Source organism: Citrus clementina, unplaced genomic scaffold (genome assembly GCF_000493195.1).
Source record: "Citrus clementina cultivar Clemenules unplaced genomic scaffold, Citrus_clementina_v1.0 scaffold_5, whole genome shotgun sequence".
Lineage (NCBI taxonomy): Eukaryota > Viridiplantae > Streptophyta > Magnoliopsida > Sapindales > Rutaceae > Citrus > Citrus x clementina.
Window position 1 is genome coordinate 10,793,379 of NW_006262201.1, and position 13,759 is coordinate 10,807,137.

At 36.4% G+C, this 13,759-nt stretch overlaps 1 long non-coding RNA gene across 1 annotated transcript; it reads left to right on the forward strand.

Moving 5' to 3' along the window:
- Positions 1–9,995: 9,995 nt before the first annotated feature.
- Positions 9,996–10,442, forward strand: LOC112098318. Its single transcript, XR_002905444.1, has 3 exons — positions 9,996–10,041; positions 10,138–10,250; positions 10,399–10,442. It is a non-coding gene; the product is annotated as an uncharacterized LOC112098318 (long non-coding RNA).
- Positions 10,443–13,759: the final 3,317 nt, after the last annotated feature.

Consider the following 13,759-nt stretch of genomic DNA (forward strand, 5'->3'; position numbering starts at 1 on the left):
TCGTATTATTTCTAAGCTGAGGGCATATTTATTTCATCTTGGTGAGAGCATGTGATATTATTTCTTTATTATTTTCTCTCTCAATTACCATTCATTGGAGTGACTATGTTTATTGGGTTTTAATTTCTTTGTGAGAGTGTCACCACTTCCAGTGAGATTTTGGGGTTTGACATGTCATTCTTGAGAGTAGCTAAAACAAAGTCTACTGGGCTAATTCATGTGGATGGTTGATGTGGGTGTGATGTTGCTTTAGACTGGAGTTTCACCCCTTGAAGCCATGTTGCTGAAATTGACGGAACTCCACCTTAACCCACCACTGGCAACATCGATGGGCCACAACAGTGTCACGGGAGAAAGATTTGGTGGTACATTATTTGCTAGGGACTAGCAATAAGCTGGTTGGGGGGTGTGTTGAGTGTTAGAAAATGCATATTTATAAAGGAGAAAACCGTCATTTTACATTTTAAGTCTTACTAACAACCCTTACTTTTATATATTTAACCTTCTTGTGATTTAATTACATGTGTTTTATTTTAATTAAGTATTTTATGTATTTTAGGGGCATTATAGTCATTTCACAATAAAGGAGAGATCAGACGGCAAAACGGACATCACTTTTGAACTCAGGACGGTCGAAAACCTTAGGAGGAGCATAAAAGGAAAAATGGCACTATTCACATGTACGGTACTATTCACGTGTACGGTACTGTATACGTTACTGTTCACGACACTGTTCACATAGACGGACGATGACGTGGCATTGACCGATGATGTGGCATTGACTGATGAGGTGTCACGATCCTGTTGGACTAAAATTCTTATGTACTGTTGATGGTGACGTGGCAGCATATCAGTGGACGAAAAATCTCGCGTACGGTGCATGCATCACACAGGATTATTTTCAACCAAACCGCGTTACTGTTCATCCGGGTCAAACCGCGTTACTGTTCAAAGTCGGGTCAAACCGTGTTACTGTTCATCCGCGTGGTCAAACGTGGACTGTTGACTGATGACGTGGCGCAATCCTGAGCGTCCAAACTGTTTTTAATCCGATGGCCATGATTTACTCCATGTATCTATAAAAAGGGGGCCTCCCCCCCCTAATTGGAGATCTCTGAATCCATTTTTGGGATCCATTTTTTGTAATTCCCTCTCCATCTTGTATTTTCTTCGTATTTTAATAAATTCCCATTTTGCCCCTAGTTCAATTATGAGTAGCTAATTTCCGTTCAAGCTTGGGTTGAAGGTGAAGTCTCAACATGTGTCATGGGCTTAATTTGATAAATTTATTTTCTCTTCCCCTCTAGTTTTTGTGGATGTTTTGACTTCTCGTCGACAAATAATAATATTCTTGTCTAGTACCGCCTTGGTTTCACCGGCCCCCTAGTACAAGGTTATTATTATTTGGCACGATAAGCCCTTAGCACCATATTGATTAGAGCGTGGTTCATGAGGTGTGGATTCCCCCCTTATGATTTAATTGGCATTAATACGGATTATTTAGCCCATGATGCATGTTGATACGGATCCAGATACCCAAGTACGTCAATTTAATAGATTTTCTCTTCAATTTATTCTCTCCATTGCAATTCCAATTTTAGAATTTATTCTCGCCATTTTAATTTAAGTATTAGCATATTCCAAATCATTTCCCCCATAAATCCAACTACCCATTTACAAAATTAATTCTATATATAATTAAAATCCACCTCCTCGTGGGATCGACACTCGTCACCATTAGTCTATACTACAATAGATTCGTGCGCTTGCGAGTACATTAAAATTTGCACAACAGTGAGAAGGTGAAAAGGAGTGATAACAATGGTGACAGGTCAAAAGCAAGAGAGATATCCTTCAAAATGAGCTTCACGCCTGCAAAACAGTGAAATAGAGGTTAGAGGTGAAGCCGGGGTACCCCGGCGTTCACACTCCGACGCTCAAGTTAGCAAACTCAAGCTTTTATGGCAAAGAGAGTTGGCTAGCCCTCTGTAAATTAGGGTTTAAGGTTGAAGAAAACTTATTTTTTGGAGTGTGAGTGTTAATGGTGAGTGAGAGCATGATAGAGAATGAAACCTAGGCACCTTTATATATGGAGTACCTTAGCTGCCACGTGGCGTACCCTTTTTAGCTAACGTCCTTTACCTTTTTATGATTTTTGGGCCGTTATGTGCATGTTCGCGGCGTATCTCATCCTTTGGAGACGTGGCGCACGCTGGAGAGTGGTCCAGGGTACCTCTGCAGTTGCTGTCGGGTAGGCAGCTGAGGACCACTGTCCTTAGGACAGTGTCCTTCACTTTTGGCAGAGGTAGCAGGCGGCTGTCCCCCCCTTTTGGTACGACGTTCTTGATTCCTAATTATGACAAAATCGAATAATATCTTTTAAGAGGTGGAGACGTTTCTCATGGCGGATATTTTCGGAGGATTCCCTTGCATCTGATCTGCTGGGTACCTCGAGTTACGTGGGGTACGTCAATTTATGTGGGGTATGCCTAATTGTGCAGGGTACCTCTATTTGTGTGGGGTACCTCTATTTGTGCAGGGTACCTCTATTTGTGCGGGGTACCTCTATTTGTGAGGGGTACCTCTAATTGTGCGGGGTACCTCAAATCATGCCGGGTACCTCGGATTGTGCGGGGTACCTCAGATTGTGCTGGAGTCATTCCATTTGTCGACACGTGGCGCTTTACTGCCTTTCCTATTTTTCCCTCAAACAGAGAGTAAAGCCTTTTCTAGGCTACTTTGTAGCCAAATTTTGATGCCATCGATGCATGACTGTCATTTAGATTTTCCAAATAATTGTTAGATTGGAGAAGAATAAGAAGATATTGTTCAAAGGCTATTTAATTAGCACCCTCTGAATTTAGTTGCCAATAATGCATTGAAATGGTTGGGGAAAGTTATTGTCTTAATTAAATTACAAGTGATAAGATGCTGCTTCAATTTTGCAAGCATCTTGTACTGCGAAGATTCTGTCCACATGAGATGCTGTGATTCTTGACGTCAGGATAACACAGGTCAAATTTTAGTATCAATATATTGTTGGAATTTCCTTGTGTCAATAAGTTGCTTTTATGGTCCTAGTCTTTAGGAAGTTTGTTGGTAATGTTATTTGCAAGATTGTGTTTACCTAGTCTTTAGGCTATAGTTACTGGAAAATGGCTGCAGTATTTGCTGAATAATGGCTACTATTATTTCGTTAAGTTTGTTCATGTAACGCCTATAAAAGGCAACCTCATTGTGAATAAAATGTGTAGTACTTTCATCCATTTATCCTTACTTTGAGTGAACTATTTCATATTCACTTATAACAGCGGTATCAGAGCTTGAATTAGAAAAGTGGGATTGACAGAGTTAGTAACAGCAGCTTACTTGGCTCTTTTTTCACTCGTGTTGCAGTAGCAGAAATTCATGGCTTCTGAGAATTTTGTTCAACCTGCAATTCCCCGCTTTGATGGTCACTATGACCATTGGAGCATGTTGATGGAGAATTTCTTAAGGTCCAAGGAGTATTGGCAGGTTGTTTCAATTAGAATAACTGAACCACCAGCCGGTGTTGTTTTGACGAATGCTCAGAAAATAGAGCTTGAAGGGCAACAATTAAAGGATCTCAAGGCAAAGAATTACTTGTTCCAAGCTATTGATCACTCAATCTTGGAAACAATTCTTAACAAAGACTCCTCCAAACAAATTTGGGATTCCTTGAAAAAGAAGTACCAAGGGACAGCAAGGGCGAAGTGGGTACACCTCTAGACACTTCGAGCTGAATTTGAATCTCTACGAATGAAGACGGAAGAGTCGGTCTCAGCATACTTTGCAAGGACAATGGCAATCGCAAATAAGAGACGAATTCATGGCGAGCAACTCGAGAATGTTATCATAATTGAGAAGATTCTTCGATCTTTAACGGCAAAATTTGACTATATTGTTTGTGCGATTGAAGAATCAAGGGATATTGACACACTTTTGATTGATGAATTGGAAAGCACTTTGCTAGTCCATGAGCAGAAAGTAATTCGATAGGATAAGGAAGAACATGCATTACAGGCAGCAGCAAATCTCAAACCAACTGGAGGGGGTAAAAGAGGCTGGAAAGGCAAGAATGGGCAGAACAGATCAAAAGAAAAGGTTGATGATTCTCAAGGAAAAGGAAAGGATTGTGATGGTCAAAATTCGAGAGGACATAAACCAAAGTCTAAAGACAAATCAAATGTTAAATGCTTCCGTTGTCAGAAGTACGGTCATTACCGCTCTGAGTGCCGTACTAATTTAAATAAGAATCGTGGCGAGAAATCTAACTTTGCAGAAAAGGAGGAAGAAGAAATTTCCCTTCTTATGGCATGTCATACAAAGGAGGAAAGTCACCAAAATCTATGGTACTTAGATACCGGTTGCAGCAATCATATGTGTGGGGATAAATATGCTTTTTCTGACTTGGATGAGACTTTTCGAAATACTGTAAAATTTGGTGATGACTCCACAGTTTCTGTCATGGGGAAAGGAAGGGTTGCAATGTAAACCAAGGAAAGTTCTCATTCTATCTCAAATGTTCTATTCGTTCCTGAACTGAAAACTAACCTTCTCAGTGTTGGCCAGTTACAAGAAAAGGGGTATGAGATCTCTATCAAGGAAGGAGTTTGCCGAATCCACGATGAAAAATTGGGCTTAATTGCTCAAGTGAAAATGACGGCAAACAGAATGTTTCCATTGTATCTTCACTATATTGCACACTCATGTTTTGCTGCAAATTTCAAAGATATAGCATGGTTATGGCACTTTCGTTACGGGCATCTTAGTTTTGGTGGATTGAAGACCTTGCAGCAGAAAAATATCGTGGTTGGCCTTCCACAATTTGAGCAACCTTCACAGCTTTGCGAAGAGTGTATTGTCAGTAAGCAACATCAAGATAATTTTCCAAAAGGAAAATCCCGGAGGGCAAAGAAAGTGCTGGAGCTAGTGCATTTTGACTTATGTGGGCCAATCAAGCCAACATCAAATGGAGGTAAATGATATTTTATCTCATTTATTGATGATTTTAGTCGAAAAACCTGGGTTTATTTCTTGCAAGAAAAATCGAAAGCTTTCACAATCTTTCAAATGTTTAAAGCACTAGTTGAAAGCAAAGCTGACAGCCAAATTAAAATATTGCGTACTGATCATGGTGGAGAGTTCAACTCTCAAGAATTTAGAAGCTTCTATAAAAATCATGGAATTAGAAGACAATTGACAGCAGCTTACACACCTCAACAAAATGGTGTATGCGAGAGGAAAAATCATACAATTCTTAATATGGTACGAAGCCTTCTGCAGAGGAGTAGTCTTCCCAAAAGTTTTTGGCCTGAAGCAGTTGTTTGGAGTGTTTATATTTTGAACAGAAGCCCCACAATAGATGTTCAAAATATAACTCCTGAAGAAGCATGGAGTGGATGTAAACCGGCAGTAGATCACTTTCGGGTATTTGGATGTATAGCATATGTCCACGTACCAGATGAGAAAAGAAGAAAATTAGATGACAAAGGTGGAAAGTGCATTTTTCTTAGTGTTAGTGATCATTCAAAGGCCTACAAATTATATGATCCCATCATCAAGAAAATTGTCATTAGTCGTGATGTCATTTTTTATGAAGAGAAGACATGGATGTGGAGATGCAGTTCTGTTGGGCAGCAAATTCCGGTAGATTTCGATGGTGAAATTGAAGAAAATTCACAGCAACTTCAGCCTTCAACAGTCTCTGCTCCTAACCTACCGCAAAATAGAGTCTCAGTAGAAACTCCACCAGCAACAAATGAACTTGATGAACAAGTTGAAGCTACAGATTCACGTTCTCAACGTGATAGAAGAAGGCCTACATGGATGTCAGATTATGAGGTAACATGATTTAACACTCTTGAAAATCCACTCATACACTTTCCCTTGTTTTTAGAATGTGATCCTACAACTTTTAAAGAAGCTGTCAAAGAACAAAAATGGCTAAAAGCCATGGACGAAGAAATTGCATCCATTGAAAAAAATAATACTTGGGAGTTGACTGAACTTCCAATGGGGCAGAGGACAATAGGAGTCAAGTGGGTGTACAAGAAAAAATTGAAGGAAAATGGTGAAATTGATAAATACAAGGCACGCCTAGTCGCCAAAGGCTACAAGCAAGAGTTCGGCGTGGATTATAAAGAAGTATTTGCTCTCGTTGCAAGACTTGAAACGATAAGATTGATTATTGCTCTTGCAGCACAAAATTCATGGCCTGTTTTTCAAGTGGACGTGAAATCAGCATTCTTGCATGGGGAGCTACAAGAAGAGGTATTTTGACACAACTTAAAAGTAATTTTTAACTCCCAAGTATAAGAGTGTCTTGTTGTATTATAACTCGGTGAGTCCGAGGTCGATCCACAGAGAAAAGATTTAATTAGTTTATTTTATTTTATCTAAAAATTGAAATTAAAACTTGAATATAAACAACTTAATTTAAATGAAACTATGGAATTGAACTAGTTAGGATTATGGATCCACTCTTAGAAATAAATAAAACTTAATAAATTCTTTTTGCCAATTTTTTAGATTTATTACCCAAAAGATTAATTATACAAATTAGGGAAATTATCAGTCATATACCTTTAAATGACACGAGTATCAAATGTGTTACAACACTTTTCAAGTGTATCACTCGTATACCCTAATTTGACAAAACACTTCTGCTGTCCACCGATCCGTTAACTACCGTTTGCGAGCGCTGACATCACAAGGGTAATTTAGTATTTTTCTTAAAAACGACATGTCATCCCATTTACCTAGTAAAAAACGACATGTCATATGACATATTTTGATATAAATGACATGTCATCCCATTTACCTCATTTTGAGTTTAAAGGGTAAAATAGTCATTTTGCTCAAATTCTATTAAGTTCTTAACGGTAGTAAACGGAAAGGTGGATGCCAGAACTCTTTTGTCAACTTAGGGTATACGAGTGATAGAAGTGAAAAGTGTTGTAGTATGTTTGATAACGGTGACATTTAAGGGTATACCGGTGATAATTTCCCTACAAATTATTATTATTTTCCCTTTAATTTTATGATGGATTAAGTATTTATTGTGCCAAAATTTAATTTGTCTACAATAAGTCAAAATACCATTTCACCATGCCTTATATTAAGATCTTAAGAATTTATTGTGCCAAATTCATTTGTTTGTCTACAATAAATCAAAATTTCAAAATATAAAACATGTATTAAATTAAATAGAAAATAATTTAATTTATAAAATTAAAAATAGAATTTGATTAAATCATATTTATTTCCTAAGAGTTTCACCTTCCCCTAACTAATATTATTTAGTTAAGCATAATTAAAATAAAAAGAAGTAGTAAAATTGAATTACTTATAATTAAAAGAAATAAAAACAACTAAAATTGGAAATAAAACTAATTTTATTAATGAAAATAATTATACAAAATATTAAAAACACACTTGGAAATCAAGATTACAAGGAGATGGAGAGAATTTGAGAAGAAGAGAGTTGTAGAGAGATGATTAAAACATAAAAATGAGGCCCTATTTATAGAAAAATAAATTCATAATCTAGTGCTTTGCGGTCCATCATAGGCTTCATGCATGTGCTCCTCACATCCCTTAGATCAAAATCCAACGGCTGGTCAAACTTCAAAAGTCAATCATCACACATGGCATTGTTTGACTCGTCCGATTTGCCCAAAGAACAGTTGAGATTTGGCGGGTTAATGGGTGGATCGGGTCGACCCGAATACAAAGATTTGGATCCTCCAACTTGCTTCACCAACCATTGCCACGTGGCACAATCATGGCCATTGAATCATGAACGGTTGAGATTTAGTCAAAATTGCCAGCTATCCCATGCACTCATATCTATTGTAAGCTCATTTCATCATCCAATCAGTGCTCGGTCAACAGGAAAAGTCAACTTTTTTTACACAAGCCCAATTTTAAGCCGATCTTGACTGATCTTAAGGTTTTCGGACCTCTGGAATCCAAATTTGGCCTCCGTTTATGTGTTTGGAGCCTCGAAGTACGTGAAATTGATATTTTTCCTAATAAACACATAAAAATACACAAAATTAAATATATTTAAAACATAATTCATAATTCATAATATATTACATAAACACAAATATAAATTAAAAAATAAGCATAAAATAACATGTTATCGCTTGATAATTAAACAATTTTTAATACTAATCATATTTATCGAACAACCTCCTGGATATGTGAAATTAGGCAGTGAGCATAAAGTCTATAAATTGAAAAAAGCTCTATATGGACTAAAACAAGCACCCCGAGCTTGGTATAGTCATATAGATGCTTATTTCTTGAAGGAAGGTTTTCGAAAATGCCCATATGAGCATACTCTGTACATAAAAATTGGAGATGATGTGATTGTTACCTGCTTCTTAATTATTTTGTTAAATCAGGTTTTTCTTATCAAGTACATCATCATACTCACCATTTTGGCTATATCAGAATTTGCTAATACCATGATGTCAAAGCAAGCTCAAGCACTAGATCCCTAATAATAATGCATTGCATTTTCATTTTATTTTTAGGTTGACTTTGAAGACCCTATGGAGAACAGTGGGGTAATCAAGGATTAGGCTGGTGATGGAACTACTTCCACTGTGGTGTTGTGTGCAAGTTCAGTTGCTGGACTTTGAAGAATAAAGTGATGGCCAGGTCTGCTCTGTTTCAATTGAGGATGGATAGCTGCTTGGAAGGAATGATGATTATTATTGCATGATATTAAGGTACTAAGATCATCATTTCTATCTTGTTTTTTTCTTTGATCGGTTTATCCTCTATAAGCAAATTCAATTATGCTAATATTACCATTTTTTCACCCAATTTTCACCGTTGGTTGTAATAACAATTCCAGGTACTCAAAAGCTACAGAGCAAAGCACATGTGGTCTGATCATATGCTTCCATGGAGGAAGGAATTCGGTATTGACACTATTATACAGGTAACCGCAGTTGTTAATTTGCACAAATTTGCATTGTAAGAATGCCCTTTAATATTCACTGTGTTTCTTTTTGTTATTTAGGTTACCATGGTATGTATAGTATAATCTTTGAGGGTTTGTAAGAGCTTTTGCAGTAAAGTTACCTGCTCGAGGAATTGCACATTCATCGAGTACAATTTTGGATTTTCAAGGTTTGTATGTTTATTTGCGATTAGCAGGCTTAGTCACTCATTCCTAATCTTTTCTGATTTTCAGGTTATTTAGGTCTATTAACAGTTTTCACACATGTTTTAATGCTAGTTGTAATAACAATTTCTTATCTTGCATCTCTAAGGTGCATCACGTTTGAAACAGCTTTTGCGGTAAAGTTTCAATGCTTGTACAATGGCCGCGAAGAGGTACATTCAATTCGGTACGTTTTGGTGCGGTCTTCTAATGCTAATGTCATGTTGTGTATATTTAGTTTGAAATTAAAACTTAGGTATACAATCTTAATCTCCAATAAATCATTGTGTACAAAGTTTTCTATTAATTATGTGGTGATTAAAAGTTTAATTATCTTAACATTTTTTGTAACTCTCTTTTACTTTGCTTGTACAGAGCACCTGTTTTGGCTGGCATGTCTAATTCGTAGAAATTCATTTCCATGGGTTTCCATTGGTTTGAGCACATACAGAAACAGAGCTTTACTTCCTGAGGTGTTATGCCTTTGTCTCTTCATTCACCATATTTGTTCGAATACGTTGTCTCATTAAGAATTTAAAGCCTTTTTCTAGGCAGCTTTGTGGCCAATTTTTTATGCCATCAATGCATGATTGTCATTTAGATTTTCCAAATAATTGTTAGGTGGGGAAGATATTGTTAAAAGGGCATTTAATTAGCTACGTCCCCTATGAATTTAGTTGCCAATAATACATTGAAATTGAGAAGGCTAATAGTTGAGGAAAGTTATTGTCTTAATTAAATTACAGGTGATAAGATGTTGCTTGAATTCAGCATCTTGTATTGGGATGATTTTGCCCACATGAGGTTCTGTGATTCTTGACATCAGGATAACTCAGGTCAATTTTTTGTATCAGCATATATCATCTTGTTTACTGTTTTGCCTTTAAAGAATAAATTTTAGTGAAGTTGTTTTTGTTTGTGTAAGTTATCAGGTTAAGGATACTAAGCAGCTTATTAAGGCAAATGTCAGAATGAAGATTGTTCACCACACCTGGCATTTATGATGGCAAGGAAGATTAATTGTTCACAAGCCAATTTGATGAGTGTTAGATTTTTGGCTTTATATATTATTAGAGCTCTCCCTTCTGAGAGATATCTCATTAAATTTGAGTAGAGCTCTCCCAATAATTGCAAGCTTTCATTTGTTTGTAAAATCATCATCTTATATTGATTGTGTTTCCTTGTGTTATCAGGTAGAGTATCATCTTCAAGGGTTTCAAAAAGTCTTTGCAGTAAAGTTTTAACCAATTGCTGTGAAGAGGCATATTCATTTGAGTAATTCAGTTTCAGATTTTCAGGGCGTGTATGTTTAATTAGTTTTGATTAAAATATTTAGTCACTCATTCTGAATCTCTTCTAATTTTCAAGTTCCTTAGGGCCACGACCAGTTTTTAAGGTCTGCAGAAACTATCTTGAGTGTCGAGGAATTGCGTTTGAGCACACACAGAAACAAGGCTAATGGAAAAGAACTTGACAGAAGAATTATGCTCTAAATATAACAAAAGTATATTTCTACGTCTTGTGGTTGTTTTGCTTTTGTTTCTTCTGTCATCATATTTGATTAATTCGTTCGAATTCACACTCTCACACATTATTTAAAACCATTTGTAGGTGGCTTGCAAGCTTGTTAAGTTAACGCAAAAACAATACTCTAGGCAAAGATGAGCAAATTAAAGGTGATAAATGCAAATCGAATTTCCATGAACAATTGTTAGGCTGGTGCTGATATCCTAAAAGGGCATTAAGCTACCTTATGGAATTGGAAAGTTATTATTGCTTCAAAGCAAGCAGCGTCTTCTGTTGCGAAGGCTTTCCCCACATGATGAGATGCTGTGACTGTTACCAGCCCCGTATTTATTAACTCAGGTCAGTATTATCAACTACATTATCATTTTGGCTATATATAAAGATTAAAATTTTGAACACTTGTCTCGGTTTCTTGTGTAATCAGGCTACTAGAGAAAATGTTTACTGTCTAAGCACTAATGCGACATTCCCATCTGTAAATTTGGGCCATCTTTGATGTCTGACAGGTTAGCTGTGACAATCCCATCTGTAAGTACTAAAGCGCCTGGTTATGGTGCTTTCATTGGACTATATGCAAACGTGAGATATCAGCTATTGTGTGGATTTGATAGAGCGGTCGCCAACCATTTTGATGTTATTGGAGTAGCACTGTTCTTAAGCACGGCTTTGAGGTCTCTCCGTCTCTCTTTTACGTATTTGTCTATTGATCGACATCTCTAAATATACATTGATAGACCAAATTACTCTTGTTTTAATGTTTTGTTTGTTGAACTTTGACTGGGTTATTTGTTTATTTGTCTCATATGATGTTAATGCGGTTCCTATCAAAGTGGATATAGATCTATCACCTCAAAGTCTGATTTCAATTTTCCTTTACTTAATCAACTAGCATCCTTTCCAAGTCCAGATACTTACCAATAGTGAGACTTTGCTACGGAAGTACAATTTCTCTTGTTTTACAGTTAAGTATGTAAGAATAGTTTCAAATTTACAGAATTCTGATATAGTTCTCTAAGGAAATGCGGGTGGTGAATATGGTTCCAACTTTTAATAGGCTTTAATAGGCCCATTTGTTCAGCCACAGTGATTGCGGTCTAAATTCTTCTTTGCTGTCTATATGTGTTGGAGTTTGTCTATTGTCCAACTTCTCCAATGGATTCCATGCAGGGTTTTGATGGTCTAATTAAGAGAAAGATCAACGGATGACCTTTTGAAGAAGGCTTACACAACAGGCCATCTCAGGATGTCATGGCTCAGCTCAAAAGTCCCCAGGTGGTTGTTACCAAAGAGTGCCATTGTTTCTGGGCTTGGGCTCCTTGGCGTCAAACAAGATAGTCCGGAGGAAGGTGACTGCATAAATTTCTTGGAGTTAATGTAGTCAATTGCCCAATTTTGCTGCCTGTCGAAGAGACACAGCATGGAAGTCGTCATCAAACTCTGAGACACCTAAGAACTAGTAGGAGGTGGTGGTATTCGCCTGGTGTTTCCTGGCAAGTATGGTTCACTGATACAGGGAATCTTTTCTTGATGTCTAAATACTATATGTGATACAACGTTGTATATCCCAATTCTTCTCCAGTTAAATTCTAGTGAGTTAGGAAATTTAATTTTGTTTTAGCTATGAATTATTTCCTAGATAATAATAATTGCCATGTTCCTTTGTAGTCTTATTTATTCCAACTTTAGGAAATTCTAATGAGTTAGGAAATTATGCATCGTCAATATGTTTTTTTCAACTTTTTTAAAAATACACAATTTTTATTTGACTGACTTGATTTTACTGACATAATTTTCTCCCATTTCTATATTATCGACGTTGAGTGCATGTAATCCACAAGTCTGATTGAGCCAAAAGTCCAATGACACTCACGTCCAAAGATGCCGTTATCACAAAGCCCTGGATAATTAAAGAGGTCATTGTTCGAAAGAAAAGAATGATTTGTTGGTATGAAATTATGTTAAAATGAATATATCGCTTTTTTTTTTTGCGTGAGTGATGGCTTCGTTTAATGACAGTTGGCAGATAATGAGTCATCTTTTAATTTTAGTTTTGATTTATTAGAAAATATTAATTTTTGTAGTTTCAGTAGATGAAATTTCGAATCAAATATTAATATCGTTAAAGTACGCAACTCAATATTTGCTTAAATCAAAAAAAAAAAATTGCTTTATATTAAAAAATAATAATAATAAGTGATCACTTGATTTAACTTCCTTTACTAAATTTACGATTTAAAATCCAAAATAGAAAAATGAAAACAATTTTTGGAATCACACTCATCACCACCATCAACATCAACATTCATCCTTTACCGCACATCAACATCAACATCACCACCATCATCACCTTTCACTAACATTCACTAACAATAGTAAAGAAAAACATTCACTAACAACCCAAATCACTGATATTTACTTAATTTCTCACTCACTCTAATAAGGGCATTGGGCGGGGGACAAAAGAAGTGTTGAAATTGAAAAGGTTAATGGTTGAAGCATGCAGTGTTGCAATTAAGTTATTATTGTCTTGAAATAACAGGAGATGATCAGATGCTGGTTAAAGCATGTTGTTTCTGTTGCAATTGTATTGGCCTGGTTTTAGGGAACTGTCAGAACTTTCAGAAAAAGATGGAGTTTCTCAAACCAAATCTAAGAAGATATCTCACATTCCCCACGTGGTCTCAATGCACAGGTAAGTTCTTCTCTAGCTCTGTTTCTTCATTGTTTGTTATTTTTAATGTAACTAAGAAGCAGAGTTAATCTCTTATCTTGTCCTTGCTTTGAGAAAACTGCTTTTACATCTATTTTTAATTCACATGTCCACAGCAATTTCATTTTAGTTTGAGCTGAGTGATAACTGTTCAAGGCTCACTTACTCATTGCGAGAAGCTCCATGTCGCAGGCTGCAAGGATTAGCTTGTGCAATTCCTGTTCAGAGGCACATTCATTCGGAGTAATTCAATTTTAGATTTTCATAGTGTGTACGTTTGGTTGCGATCAAAATTAGTAGTCTCTTGTTCTTAATCT